The 15,911-nt window shown below is 43.4% G+C and overlaps 1 protein-coding gene and 2 long non-coding RNA genes across 5 annotated transcripts in view; 2 read left to right on the top strand and 1 right to left on the bottom strand.

The window, feature by feature from the left end:
- RAB11FIP4 (RAB11 family interacting protein 4) overlaps window positions 1-15,911 on the bottom strand; it is a 188,228-nt gene that overhangs the window by 47,598 nt on the left and 124,719 nt on the right. The gene's annotated exons all lie outside the window — the stretch shown is intronic.
- The window catches only part of LOC309363030, a 111,725-nt gene that overhangs the window by 94,096 nt on the left and 1,718 nt on the right, over window positions 1-15,911 (top strand). The gene's annotated exons all lie outside the window — the stretch shown is intronic.
- Window positions 2,802-11,529, top strand: LOC309363054. The gene is made up of 3 exons (XR_014165200.1): window positions 2,802-3,051; window positions 5,933-6,031; window positions 11,098-11,529. It is a non-coding gene; the product is annotated as an uncharacterized lncRNA (long non-coding RNA).

Raw genomic sequence — 15,911 nt, 5'->3', positions numbered from 1 at the left:
CCCTAGATGCTGAGAAGGCCACAGAAAGGTAATCTTGAATTTATACGTTGTACAAATTTGCATTAAGGGTAATACAACAGGGAGCTGGGTATATGTTTAGCCTGGAAAAGAGGAGACTGTGAGGAGATAGGATATCTTCACATATCTCAAGAGCAGTCACCTGGAAGATGGAACAGCTTATTTTCTCCTGCTCTGGAGGGTAGGACCTGAACCAATGCATTCAACATTCAAGAAGGGCGATTCCAGCTAAACTTGAGGAAGAACTTCTGACAGTAAGAACTGTTCAGCAGTTATGGACTCTCCTTCCTTTGAGGTTTTTAAGCAGAGCTTAGATGGACTGTAAGAAGATCAAACCTCTCCATTCTTAAGGAAATCAGCCCTGAGTGCTCACTGGAAGGACAGATCGTGAAGCTGAGGCTCCAATACTTTGGCCACCTCATGAGAAGAGAAGACTCCCTGGAAAAGACCCTGATTTTGGGCACAAGGAGAAGGGGACGACAGAGGACGAGATGGTTGGACAATGGTTCTCGAAGCTACCAGCATGAGTTTGACCAAACTGCAGGAGGCAGTGGAAAACAGGAGTGCCTGGCGTGCTCTGGTCCATGGGGTCATGAAGAGTCGGACATGATTAAATGACTAAACAACAACAAGGATGGCCATTTGTCAAGGATGCTTTAGTTGAGATTCCTGCATTGGAAGTTGGACCAGATGATCCTTGAGATCACTTCCAACTCTACAGTTCTGCATTTTAGTATTTCTATGAATCTGTTCATTTTTTCATGTTGATTTGACACAACAGTAGACTGTCATATGCAACAGATTTCAAAGCACACCTAGAAATCCTAAAAAAACAGATTTTTCTCAAAGGCCAGATAAGAAAGCAATCATTGCTCAGCAAATGTCATTTTTAAAAATGAGTGTGTGATAAATAAAAAGAACCCGTTAGGCACATTTTTTCATAATTACCCTGTAGATTTCAGCGTGAAATGTCTCCAGTTACTCTTGATCATCCAGCATTATTTTGAGACCTGACAGTTTATGCATTTAATGGAATTCCAACTTGTGCTGGGTTAGCAAATATACTGGCAATCAATGTTTAATAATAGCTTTACTGAAACCATGTTTTATTAGCTATGGATGCCCAGGTGCCATATACTAATGTTTAATACACGAACCAAGTGTGCCATTAGTAGCCCAGGGTTGTATGATTCATTGCAAGGCAATAATTAAATAATAATAATTGGCATCTTGTTGATAGAAATTTACCAAAGTTACTACAAACTGTGTCTCTTCAACAGATCAAGCCCTGTCTGTAGAGTGTTATATGGATTTAAATAAGCTATGAGTACTGTCAGATGTATTCCCCCTTGGCTTTCGGTAAAGCTTTCTGTTTTACTACCTCATATTAATTAAGTAACCGTATGAAAATCTGATTTTTCACATTGACGCAAATGCAGAAGGACCCCACTTTCACTCAAATGAAGACATTATGCAAAAAAATTAATGCATTGGCAATTCCCAATGCGATGCGGATGGCGCTGTGGGTTAAACCACAGAGCCTAGGACTTGCCAATCAGAAGGTCGGCGGTTCGAATCCCCGCAACGGGGTCACCTCCCATTGCTCGGTCCCAGCTCCTGCCAACCTAGCAGTTCAAAAGCATGTCGAAGTGCAAGTAGATAAATAGGTACCGCTCCGGCGGGAAGGTAAATGGCGTTTCCGTTTGTTGCTCTGCTTTGCCAGAAGCGGCTTACTTATGCTGGCCACATGACCTGGAAGCTGTATGCCGGCTCCCTCGGCCAGTAAAGTGAGATGAGAGCCACAACCCCAGAGTCGGCCATGACTGGACCTAATGGTCAGGGGTCCCTTTACCTTTATGCATAAAATGATTGCTTTAAGTTTGAATTTTTCCAGGTAGTTTTGGATGTATAAAAATGACTGTTGCACTAGTTTCCTTTGCACAATATGGCAGACAGTCCTTGAGCCATGCCTGGGTTTGGGAAGGAGGTGTGAGGACTCCAGGGGGATTATAGAGCCCTTTTACCTCCTTCCGAAACCTGGGCAAGTGCTAACTATGCTTTGGGAATGAGACAGAGAGGACTCTAGGATCCTCACCCTCCTTCCCATAACCAGGCAAGTGCTTACTGGCCACCTCTCTGCTCAGTGTCCATTTCAGGGGAACCGGTCACTCTGCCCTAAAACCATCTCTGTTGGACTCCTCTGGTCCAGTGTACAGTGGTACCTTGCTTTAAGAACAGCCCTGTTTACGAACTATTTGGTTTAGGAACTCCGCAAAACCGAAAGTAGTGTTCCGGTTTGCAAACTTTACCTTGGTCTAAGAACAGAAGCCAAATGGTGGAAGGGCACCAGCGGCGGGAGGCCTCATTAGGGAAAGTGCACCTCAGTTTAAGAACAGTTTTGGTTTAAGAACGGACTTCTGGAACGGATTAAGTTTGGAAACCGAGGTACCACTGTAGATGTCTTTGTGGAACAACTTGTCATGAAATCCTACTCAATATTGACCAGAGCAGATTCCAACGTATAGTTAGCAGAGCAAAAACTTAAACACGTTGCAGGATTCCCAAAAAATAGACAAGAGGCAACTGTATTTCACCCAGCAGAGCTTTACTGATACTGAAGGCAAATAAGCATAATGGTCACAAATCCAATACATTCAGGACTGGCACTGTCCATAAGAAATCCAGTTGCAGCAGACTTAACTGAAATTTACAATAATGTATAATAAGGCTAAACCTTAACACTATATATAGAACACCACACCAGAAGGAAAAGAGATAGAAAGGGAAAGGGAAACCCAGGCTTCTTCTGGCCTTACTTTAATAGCATAACCTTGACAGAAGAGATAACAGAACCAGTTTAAGCCAGCTGTACTCAGCTTCTCTGAAGGAATAACCCAAACATCATGAACTTCTGCTTGTTTCTTTCACACAGAGAAGCTTCCAGAACCCTCTTGAATTCATTAGAATAGGAAAGATCTCTACACATCAGATCAATCCTTTCTGCACTAAGAAATGCAAACTGACGCAGCTAAGGTAAAAGATCTACCACGCTATATTTTATTTCATCTATATACTTGGAACCACATTTTAAATTTCTGGATTCCTTCCTTCATTTATTCGGATTACACTAAAATAACCACCCCAGAAAATATATGCTATCTATTGTACCAGTATCACTGAATTGTGGCTCCCCCATAAATACGTCATTGTGGGTTTTAAAAAAAACCACCATTGGTATGCGTGGATCTGATTCATCAAACTTCTGTAGCGGCTTCTTGGTTGAATTAAGATTTTCAAAGCTCCCGTTCCCCCGAAATCTACACAGAAGCAATAAATTATTCTTCCAAAGCAAACCAGGCCTTTAGTTCCAGGCTACATAAGTTATCAGCGAGGAACAAGAGATGCAAAGTGAGGAACAGATACTAATTAATAACAGAGATAATGTAGAAGCTGAAGCCACAGTGATCTGATGAAATAACATGGAAACTTGTTTATGCCTCAAGGCTCTTTAACCAACTTCTTTATGATGGGATTTCTCGGCTTACTTAGCACTGATATGTATGAAGCAATGCTATATAATATAATAATATGAGATAATATGAAAGATTTTCATAGGTTTTTTTTCCATAGGAGGGAGTTGCATTCATTAAGAGGAACTTTCCTTCAAATTCTGCCACAGAAGCGTGTTCATTGGGATGCAAAGTTTAGTTTACTTTGTGAGCAACCTAGAGGATTGATTTTATTATTACTATTGAAGGCAACATGGAAGTTCACACCCACTTAGAATTATATAATAATAATAATAATAATAATAATAATAATAATAATAATAATAATAATAAATTTATACCCCGCCCTCCGCGGCCAGAGCTGGGCTCAGGGCGGCTAACACCAGTAAAATTACAGTAAAAACATAATTGGGGGGGGAGGGGGAAACCAATTTAAAATACAGGTTAAAATGCAATTTAAAATGCAGCCTCATTTAAAAAGTAGCCCATAGATCAAAACCATAAGGGGAGGGAAATATAAGGGTCAGACTGAGTCCAAAACAAAGGCCAGGAGGAACAGCTCTGCCCAGCTCTGTTTTGCAGGCCCTGCGGAAAGATGTCAAGTCCCGCAGGGCCCTGGTCTCTTGTGAGAGAGCGTTCCACCAAGTTGGGGCCAGTACCAGTAGCCCTGGCCCTAGCTGAGACCAATCTAACCATCTTGCGACCTGGGTTAGTAGTGTTGGAAGGGACCCTAAGGGCCATCCAGTCCACTCGCCTGCAGTGCAGGAATTGCAGCTAAAGCATCCCTGACAGGTGGCCATCGAACCTTTGCTCAAAAATCTCAAATGAAGGAGAGTTCACCAGCTTCCATTCCACTGTTGAACAGCTCCTACTGTCAGAAAGCTCTTCCTAATGTTTAGTCGGAATCTCCTTACTCGTAGTTTGAATCTAGTGGTTCAGGTAAACCTTTGGTTTGGTACCAGCTTTTAAAATTAGGAGTAAGATGTAGAAAGGGCCAAGGATGTGAAAAGCTCATAGAGATGATAGTATTTTTTAGCAAAGACCAAACGGCAATTCGGAGCAATGGCAATTGCTAATGATAGTAATAATAATAATAATAATAATAATAATAATAATATATTTATACCCTGCCCATCTGGCTGGCTTTCCCCAGCCACTCTGGGTGGCTCCCAACAGAATATTAAAATCACAATAAAACACCAAACATTAAAAACTTCCCTAAACAGGGCTGCCTTCAGACATCTTCTAAAAGTAAGATAGTTGTTTATTTCCTTGACATCTGGTGGGAGGGCGTTCCACAGGGCAGGATCTGGTTCCTTGTAACCTCACTTCTTGCAGGGAGGAAACCACCAGAAGGCCTTTGGAGCTGGACCTCAGTATCTGGGCTGAACAATGGGGGTGGAGACACTCCTTCAGGTATACAGGTTTAAAGGTCAGCACCAACACTTTGAATTGTGCTTGGAAACGTACTAGAAGCCAATGTAGGTCTTTCAGGACCAGTGTAATATTGGTCTCGGTGGCCACTCCCAGTCACCAGTCTGGCTGCCACATTCTGGATTAGTTGTAGTTTCCAGGTCACCTTCAAAGGTAGCCCCACGTAGAGCGCATTGCAGTAGTCCAAGCGGGAGATAACTAGAGCATGCACCACTCTGGCGAGACAGTCCACAGGCAGGTAGGGTCTCAGCCTGCGTTCCAGATGGAGCTGGTAGACAGCTGCCCTGGACACAGAATTGACCTGCGCCTCCATGGACAACTGTGAGTCCAAAATGACTCCCAGGCTGCGCACCTGGTCCTTCAGAGGCACAGTTACCCCATTCAGGACCAGGGAGTACTCCATACCCACCCCCTGTCCCCCCAAAACAGTACTGCTGTCTTGTCAGGATTCAACCTCAATCTGTTAGCTGCCATCCATCCTCCAACCGCCTCCAGACACTCACATAGGACATTCACCGCCTTCACTTGGAGTTAAAGAGTGGGATTTTCCTGAGAAAGAAGCCAGGCAAGGGGAAAACCACCCGTGCTTTCTAGGCACAGGGCAAGCAGAATTGTGGGTGAGCCCTGACAGCTGCTGATGCATCATAGTGGCGAACAAGTGTGCACTGTGTAAGCCACAGATCTCTCATTTCAAGACTCCTGTGCAATTGATGGAAATCATGGAAATGAATGGGGACGCCATGGCCCTCAAGACAGTCACTGAGCCCAGGACATCTGGCCCATCCTTCTGTCAGGTTGTGGTGCCTGACAGAGTCACGCAGGGTTCATGCGGGCCACAGGGAAGAGAATAGGACATGGCTATTGTTGAATGCTATGGCCCTATTGTTTGCAGGAGGAAGGGGGTCATTAGGGAGACAAGCTGCTATAATGCGGCTTTCAAGGGGGACAATGGTGTGTTTGTTTTTTAACAGGAGATGTCATTGGAGTGAAACAAGGACCACCTCCTTGAAGCAACTCCAAGGCCGACAGCACAAACCCTTTTATGAGACAGATCCGTGCAACTTGACGCAGTAAGGGCAGACTTTTGAAAATCTGTTTTGAATGCACAGAGATTATTTCTATGGAGCCAGTTCAGTCACCTCCCTACCCCTTAAATCAGTGTGGCTAAAGCATTGGGTGAATTCATCTTCACACCTCCTTGTTTAAGAATGTGATTTGAAAAGCAATGTGTGCGGAGGTACCTATTTTTTGCTCTATAAGACTCACTTTTAACTCCTAAAAAGTAAGGGGAAATGTGTGTGTGTCTTATGGAGCGAATGGATCCTGCACAGCTATCCCAGAAGGCAGAACAGTAAGAGGGATTGCTGCTTTCACTGCACAGTGATCCCTCTTGCTGTTCTGGCTTCTGAGAGTCAGAATATTTTTTTTCTTGTTTTCCTCCTCCAAAAACTAGGTGCGTTTTGTGGTCTGGTGCGTCTTATGGAGCGAAAAATACGGTAATGATTTTGCTGCATTTCAAACCACTAGGTAAAGGGACCCCTGACCATTAGGTCCAGTCGTGACCAACACTGGGGTTGCGGCGCTCGTCTCGCTTTATTGGCTGAGGGAGCCGGCGTACAGCTTCCGGGTCATGTGGCCAGCATGACTAAGCCGCTACTGGCGAACCAGAGCAACGCACGGAAACGCTGTTTACCTTCCCGCCGGAGTGTTACCTATTTATCTACTTGCACTTTGACGTCCTTTCGAACTGCTAGGTGGCAGGAGCAAGGACCTAGCAACGGGAGCTCACCCCGTCGCGGGGATTCGAACCACTGACCTTCTAATCGGCAAGTCCTAGGCTCTGGGGTTTAACCCACAGCACCACCCGCGTTCCTTCAAGCCACTAGCCCAAGTCAAAAACAAATCTCAAACACTTCAAGGTCAACTCTATTTTTCTTACTTCATCTCCCACAACTTCTGCTTTGTGTGGAATTTCGCCTGAGGAAGAGTTCTGCAGTACTCAGAGGCTTGCGTGCCATTTTGAAACATTTCAGATGGTCCTAATAAGATGATTACTGGCTGTGAATTTTGGAGTATTATTCATAATGCTTTGTAAAAATATGACACCCCGATTCTGTGCTGAAACGTTATCATAGAGTTGGAAGGGACCATGAGGGTGATTTAGTCCAGCCACCTTCAATGCAGGAATATTTTGCCCAAACATGGGGCTGGAACCCCCGACCTTGAGGCTGAGAGTCTCATGCTCTACTGACTGAGCTAATTGAGTCATGGCTTGATTATGTGGCTGCTTTGGCTGTTGCAGCAGAGGAAGACATTTGTTGTGCAATAGCTCTTCCTGCTCCTTTGCAAAAAAGAGCAGAGGAGGCCTGGTCATTTCTGCTCTTCTTTACAAAGAAGACCTACCATATTTTTCATTCTATAAGACGCACCAGACCACAAGACGCACCTAGTTTTTGGAGGAGGAAAACAAGAAAAAAAATATTCTGAATCTCAGAAGCCAGAACAGCAAGAGGGATGGCTGCACAGTGAAAGCAGCGATCCCTCTTGCTGTTCTGGCTTCTGGGATAGCTGTGCAGCCTGCATTCACTCCATAAGACGCACACACATTTGCCCTTAAGTTTTAGGAGGGAAAAAGTGAGTCTTATAGAGCAAAAAATACGGTACATCTACGCTGCTGTTTCCCACTTCATAGTACTAAAGGAGTTAAATGGGTATAATACACACACACACCCAATACACACACACACACACACACACCAATTTATCAATATCAAATATATTATAATAAATGTACTTTTTTATTAAAAATGCATAATTAAGTTTATAAAGCAGTTGGTTTTCAGCCTACAGCGCAACTCTGCAGAACTGCTAGGCAAATGGGCATTTGGAATGCTCCCGCCAAGCCTGCAGAAAGACTCATTGAATCTTCCTGCTCCATCCCTTCCCTCCACTGTTACATCAGCAAACCCAAGAGCAGGGGTAGGCAACCTAAGGCCCAGGGGACGGATGCAGCCCAATCGCCTTCTCAATCCGGCCCACGGATGGTCTGGGAATCAGCACTTTTTGACATGAGTAGAATGTGTCCTTTTATTTAAAATGCATCTCTGGGTTCAGTGGTGTAGCGTGGATTGTCAGCACCTGAGGCAAAGCAAGTAATGTGCACCCCCTAACCCGTGGATTTGCGCCCCCTAACCCTAACCCCCAGATGTTGCGCCCGGTGCGGCCGGCCCCCCCTGCACCACCTCGCTACGCCACTGTCTGGGTTATTTGTGGGGCATAGGAATGCGTTCATATTTTTTTTCAAAATATAGTCTGGCCCACCACATGGTCTGAGGGATGGTGGACCGGCCCACGGCTGAAAAAGGTTGCTGACCCCTGCCCAAGAGGCTCAGTGGTTTAGACTACAGCGCCACCCACGTGGCCCTTGGACCAGACCTTATAACTTACTGTGATAGCATCGGTCAAGCCAGGGTCCGGTATACTTATTAGCCCAAATGAAACAGTCAACTTTGCAGTCAGTTTTGCGGCAATATTGAAGGGCAACTGTCCACTACATAAAGATAAAAAAAAACCCTCACCAGTTTTAAAGATAAAAACCCACACCAATACTATGGGCTTCATTTAAGTGTTCTGCCTCAGACAGGTGTTTTTGTTTTTCAAACAACAGGTCTTGTCAATGTTAGCAATTGAAATATACAGTGGTACCTCGGCTTCAGAACTTACGGTAATTCGTTCTGGATGTCTGTTCTTAACCTGAAACTGTTCTTAACCGGAAGCACCATTTTAGCTAATGGGGCCTCCTGCTGCTGCCACACCGCCAGAGCACGATTTCTGTTCTCATCCTGAAGCAAAGTTCTTAACCCGAGGTACTATTTCTGGATTAGTGGAGTCTGTAACTTGAAGCATATGTAACCTGAAGTGTCTGTAACCCGAGGTACCACTGTACCACATATTTATTAACTCATTTTATTTTTTTCACACAAGATCATGTATGCACTGAAACAATAGGACGGACAAACTTTTAAGACCTAAAAACAAGTATATTAAATATACTGGCTCTCCCACCTCCCCAATCTTTCAAAGTTTGCTTGATGGCCCTCAGGTCGCTTCCAACTTTATAATTCTATGATTTATTTTTGTGTGTGAAGTCCTGCAATTCAAAAAGCTTTCGCTTGGCTTTTATTGGTTTTGTTTCTATTAGTGCTCTAAATGCTTCCATGGATCAAAGCAGAAACATCATCTTAGGCTAGACAAACATCACCCTGGGGAATCCTTGGGGCTCATCTCTTGAAAGCATGGGATCTCTCGTTTGTCAGTTTTAATAAAAAGCTACTAAAAAAATAAGTGTGCACCATGTGCTCTCAATAAAGGCGAGACCAGATCAATCAATGGCAAACACAATCTGCTCAGTTTGCCAACAGCAGCAAAAATCTATATAACACACGACCTCACTCGAGGTCTCCCTTCTCCATTTCGCTTTTCACGACACAATGAAGCCACTATGCTCAAAGCGCATCTTGTACATCTGGCCACTTCACAGTCACATGTTTCCGTCCATCCAGAATAAGGCTGGAAAATACCGTATTTCCTTGGGGCTTAAAGCCTCCACTGAAATCAGCGGCGCTTACTTTCGAAGAAACGTGCAGCGCATCGGACTGCACAAGCAAATCCACACAACTAAGTTTACTACAGGGCTGCAAACTGGTGGTTTCTGCCTAGATGTCATGCTTCAAAAAGCAGCACCAGCATTTCGCTGCCAGATGTCTCCCCCCCAACAAATTAGGACTGACACTTTACCACCCTTCCTGCTGCATCAGATAATGGTTCCCTTTCGCTCTCTATGCTACTCCAAGCTATGGTATTACTGGAAACAGGTTGCCAGAATCTCCTTCTGCTCCTCTCTGCTTCCGTTTCTTAAAGAGGTTGAGAAGTGATGAGGTTGAGAAAGAGATTCAGTTACCGTATATATGAACGAATTCTTATGCCCCACAAATAACCCAGAGATGCATTTTAAATCAAAGGACACATTCTACTCATGTAAAAACTTGCTGATTCCCGGACCATCTGCGCAGTGGCGTAGCGTGGGTTGTCAGCACCCGGGGCAAGGCAAGTAATTTGCGCCCCCTAACCCGTGGTTTGCGCCCCCTAACCCGTGGATTTGCGCCCCCTAACCCTAACCCCCAGATGTTGCACCCGGTGCGGCCGGCCCCCCCTGCACCCCCCACGCTACGCCACTGCATCCGCGGGCTGGATTTAGAAGGCGATTGGCTGGATCCGGCCCCTGGGCCTTAGTTTGCCTGCCCCTGGGTTAGAATAGGGTGCTGATAACAACAAAGTGCAGGTTCCATTCCCTAATGGGACAGCTGCATATTTCTGTATGGGGGGCTGGACTAGGCGATTCTCAGGGTCCTTTCCAATGCTACTGTTCTATAATTCTATGAAGACAGCTCTGACTGCAGTAAAAAGGGGGTTTCTTTCCCCACCCCTTCTTAAACTAATCATTTCAACATTTCTTTCCTGTACAGTGGTACCTCGGCTTACAGACACTTCAGGTTGCAGACTTTGCTTCAGGATGAGAACAGAAATTGTGCGGCGGTTGCGCAGCAGCAGCAGGAGGCCTATTAAGCTAAGTGGGTGGCGCTGTGGGTTAAACCACAGAGCCTAGGACTTACCGATCAGAAGGTCGGCGGTTCGAATCCCTGCGACGGGGTGAGCTCCCGTTGCTCAGTCCCTGCTCCTGCCAACCTAGGAGTTCGAAAGCACGTCAAAGTGCAAGTAGATAAATAGGTACCACTCTGGCAGGAAAGTAAACAGCGTTTCCGTGCGCTGCTCTGGTTCGCCAGACGTGGCTTAGTCATGCTGGCCACATGACCCGGAAGCTGTACGCCGGCTCCCTCAGCCAATAAAGCAAGATGAGCACCACAACCCCACAGTTGTCTGTGACTGGACCTAATGGTCAGGGGCCCCTTTACCTTTACCTCAGGTTAAGAACAGTTTCAGGTTAAGAACGGACCTCCAGAACGAATTAAGTTCTTAACCTGAGGTACCACTGTAAAAGAAAAGCTGACTTCACCACCTGAATGAAATAACACTTACCTACTCAGATCCATTTACGGCAGCATTCTTATTGTTGTAGGTACCCAGTAAGTGAAAACAGGTCAATATCCACCACTACAACTGATGGACAGTCCAAAAGGTCTCATCTGCACCCAATGTACATGTCATTTGAAATTTCAACAGCTGGTGGCCACTATTTCAAGAAGCCACAATAAAATGAATTCAACGTTTCCTCCCAATAACATTTCCCACTATGATATGCAAGACTGAACCAAAGGATATATTTTTCAATCACTTATAACAAAGAGTTTGGGCCATTTTGTGCAAACACCACTGGTGCCGTTTTAAATGACGAAATTGCTTCTCGACAAAAGGCACTGCCACATCTATACTTAATGAAGCAATGTATAATTTATCACATTATGTGAACTCTGTAATAAAATTTCAAAATGTAAAAGCCAGTCCTTCTTTACGATTTCCTAGAGATAACTCTCATAATGTATACAAATAATGTTAAAAGTGTCAAGATCAAAAGGGGTAATATCAATTTGCATTCCAACTCTATGATTCTATGATTCTATGCAGTCCTTTAAAGTAACGAAAGAAATTGACTTGCTGAGAATTCAGAGAGAGAGAGAGAGGGGGAGAGAGAAGGGGGAGATTATTCAGCCCAGACCAGATACCACTGTGTTGGAGATTACTGTTTTGGTGATATAAACATGGAGTCACTACTGTAATTATGCCTCACATGAATCAGTGGTCTGGAAAAACATGGCAGTTCTTACACACTTGATGGTTTCTGATCAAATTTACATTGATATCACAGATGGAAAGGACCTGCTTCACCATTTGTTATGACTGTAGCGGAAGAGATCTGAACAGCGTCACTTGACACAATACTTCCTGCCTCCCATTTCAGGTGTTGCCAATTACATTGTCCATCTCCCAGTAAACACTCCATGGAGAAATGCAATTTAAACTGGTGGGACACAAATTGCCAGGAGCGAGTCTCCTCCAGACCATAATTCAAAAGCATCAGTTCTTCAGCGATCAGCCTTCTTTATGGTCCAGCTCTCACTTCCATACATCACTACTGGGAAAACCATAGCTTTAACTATACGGACCTTTGTCGGCAAGGTGATGTCTCTGCTTTTTAAGATGCTATGTAGGTTTGTCATTGCTTTTCTCCCAAGAAGCAGGCGTCTTTTAATTTCACCATCTGCAGTGATCATGGAGCCCAATCTCTCACTGCCTCCATTTCTTCCCCTTCCATTTGCCAGGAGGTGATGGGACCAGTGGCCATGATCTTAGTTTTTTCGATGTTGAGCTTCAGACCATATTTTGCGCTCTCCTCTTTCACCTTCATTAAAAGATTCTTTAATTCCTCCTCACTTTCTGTCATCAAGATTGTGTTATCTGCATATCTGAAGTTGTTGATATTTCTTCTGGTGGTATACAAATTAAAAGTGATGGTGATGATATCTCCGCCACCATCTGGTCGATTTACGGGAGCATGGTTCTTGCCAGGTTCTGACCTGCTCACATTCCTGGTCCTCCTCTTTTAGGACTGCGGGTTAAATGCGCACAGCACAGCTGCTCTGGAAATGTCCTGCTCTTCCTATATTTTAAGCTATTCACCATTCAAGATGACCATTCTCATCTGATACCTTTCAGGTTTTTCCCAAATGCCCTTGCTTTGTTTATACCTCCTCTAAAACATCAGTGGAGTTTGGGTATGCATGCACCTTAACTGCTGCAAGCCCAAATTGCTTTCAGAACGAGCTAATTGTCTGCGTTTAATTGGCAATGAGCATGATTTAAAGTCTTTGCATTTTATTAGTCTCTCTAGACTACTGATGCTTACATACCACCGTAGAGAGACTCTGTTCTTTTTACATGGATACGGCGATCTCCCAAGTGAAAGGAAACAACTTAGAATAACTTTCCAGGATTTGACAATGTTGCTGCTTATTTAAAAAATGAGGCACTACTATATAATAGATAAAAGGAAAGTATAGGAGTGCTCTCTCCATTCTTGGTGCTTTTGGGATGCATTTTGGTTCTCTTAATGCCACTAATTAGCATTCATTTGTGACTTTATGTGCTCCAAGGAAGAAGGGTTGCTGGCATCGCTCTTAAATTACAGTGGATAGTTTTGCTAAAATCCAGCTCAGCTCATTAAAAAAAGAAAGCAAAGGAAAGCCAGCTGAGCAAAGGTGGAAGATGTTTTAGAAAGTTTCCCAAATTATCTGGGATCTGGATTTCCAAATAACACAAAATGAAATAGAAACTGGTGCCATAAAGCCGCTTTGTATCAAAATTATAAATAAATGCAAACACAACCTTAAAACGCTCATCTCAATAGAGCTAAAAGGTTTTGCCCTATGATCTTATTCAATGGTCTCTGGTAAATATATGTATCATATATAACACACACAGGGAGAGGTGAAGTGTTTTGAATTAACATATAATTTAAATGAATAAAGGAAAATATGAACGTGAACCAAAATAACACCTGCACATACAAAAAAAGTAGTAACGACAATGTTGTAAAACAGCAAAAACAACAACAACACTTGAACAATGTTTGTGTGTGCAAAACACCTCACCAATTAGGTCTTACTATATTTTTTTTAAATCTGTATTTATATTACGGAATTAAGGGTGCTATAAGAATTCTAAGGTGTCATAAATAAAATGAATGTTCATGAATGCAGAAGGAACCTTATGTACATAAACCATTTGTCTGAAATAGCATAGGAGAGCAATCCAGAAGCCATCTTGACTCTTAAAGACCCCAAATACCGTATTTTTTGCTCTATAAGACTCACTTTTTCCCTCCTAAAAAGTAAGGGGAAATGTGTGTGCGTCTTATGGAGCGAATGCAGGCTGCACAGCTATCCCAGAAGCCAGAACAGCAAGAAGGATTGCTGCTTTCACTGTGCGGCGATCCCTCTTGATGTTCTGGCTTCTGAGATTCAAAATATTTTTTTTCTTGTTTTCCTCCTCCAAAAACTAGGTGCGTCTTGTGGTCTGGTGCATCTTATAGAGCGAAAAATACGGTATTTCCTCTCCTGATGGTTCTTTTCACTTACAAATCCTACACATCTTGTCTTAAGGGCATATTTTGTGTATGAATAGGGTAGGCCTGTGACCTGGATTCAAAAACTAAGGTATTTACTATCTCAAAAGAATGGATCAGACAGCCCAGGTAATGCATTCAGTGACCATTTGACATAGGACTACCATCCGTCTGTGGGTGGCGCTGTGGGTTAAACCACAGAGCCTAGGACTTGCCGATCAGAAGGTCAGCGGTTTGAATCCCTGCAACGGGGTGAGCTCCCATTGTTGGGTCCCTGCTCCTGCCAACCTAGCAGTTCAAAAGCATGTCAAAGTGCAAGTAGATAAATAGGTACCGCTCCAGTGGGAAGGTAAATGGCGTTTCCATGTGCTGCTCTGGTTCGCCAGAAGCGGCTTAGTCATGCTGGCCACATGACCCGGAAGCTGTACGCCGGCTCCCTCAGCCAGTAAAGCGAGATGAGCGCTGCAACCCCAGAGTCGGTCACGACTGGACCTAATGGTCAGGGGTTCCTTTACCTTTTTTACCATCAGTTCAGAATTTCCCGGACATATGCAGGATTTGTCCGTCGGAAATAGTGTCCAGGCGGAATTTCCGAAAATCGGCAAAAATGTCAAGGAAAACACATATGCCTGGCAACCATTTGGGCAGTGTTGGTTTTGATTTTTATTTTGTGAATTTCCTTTAAAAATGCTCAACAACTTCATCTTTATTTTATTTTTAGATTTTGGAAAAAGAACTCAGGAACTTTTGTGTCCGGATTCTCATTTTTCGAAAGATGGAAACTCTATTTCACCATTATCAGGTATCTTCTTAGGCAGGAGAGAAGCAGCATTCTCAAATTTCTGTTGTAGACTGCCTCTTTCTGTGATGTGTGTGTGATGTTTTTTGGGTGGTCTTCGGCTAAGGGGTTGGGCAATTTCTTTAAAAGTTTTTGCATACCTTCATTTTGGGTCCTCACCTCCTTGCAAGGGGGGCGGAATAGGACTCTGTTGCATCAGAAAAATAAATATCTGTTTTCCTTTCACTGGTTCCTGCCTCCATCCATTCTTCTCTGACTGAGAACGGACTTAGAGGAGAATCCGTTTCATGGAGAGTTGGGCTGTACAAAGCAGCCCCAATTTTTTTCTAGAACACTGCTTTACTGCTATATTTAAGTTTTAGTTAGTAAAAATTATCATCTTGTGAATATTTTTATCACTGTTGTATTTGTCAGGTGTCCTGAGAAGCTTTTCTCATTTATGTACATGTTTATTAATTTTTAAAATGCTAATTATCATTCACACAACAAAACTTCTCATCTTATACAATAATTTTTGGACTTCTGTCAACACCTCTGATGATTTTCCGTTCTTATCACTTATTATGCATTTCTTAATTTCATATTATCTTTAATTATCTTTAACTAAAAATTCTCCTCATTATCTTTTTTGCAACATTTCAAATAGTTCACCTTACAAAACTTCTTTCAAACCTACTAGTGTAATCTGTTCATCACAGTTACTTTTCAAATAGTCCGTAAATTTACTCCAGTCTTCTGAGAATCTCTGGTCCCGCAGGTTTCAAATTCTTCCTGTTAGTTTATCTAATTCTGCATAGTCCATCATTTTCATCCTCCATTCTTCTTTCGTCGGTAATTCTTCTTGCTTCCAATGTTGTGCCAAAAATATTCTTGCTGCCGTCAGTCCTGAGAAGCTTTTCAATACCTTTCATCTCCAGTTAGGATGGGAGTGGGGGGACCTGTCCCCAAAATCTTGCAGAGCTGTTGCCGGAAAGTGTAAACAATCTTGGTCTGACCTAGTAGAAGACAGTTT

The sequence above is a fragment of the Podarcis melisellensis genome, assembly GCF_964234715.1.
Source record: "Podarcis melisellensis genome assembly, chromosome: 2".
Lineage (NCBI taxonomy): Eukaryota > Metazoa > Chordata > Lepidosauria > Squamata > Lacertidae > Podarcis > Podarcis melisellensis.
Note: the sequence above shows the minus strand (reverse complement) of the source record. Positions and strands in the feature narration are given on the sequence as shown.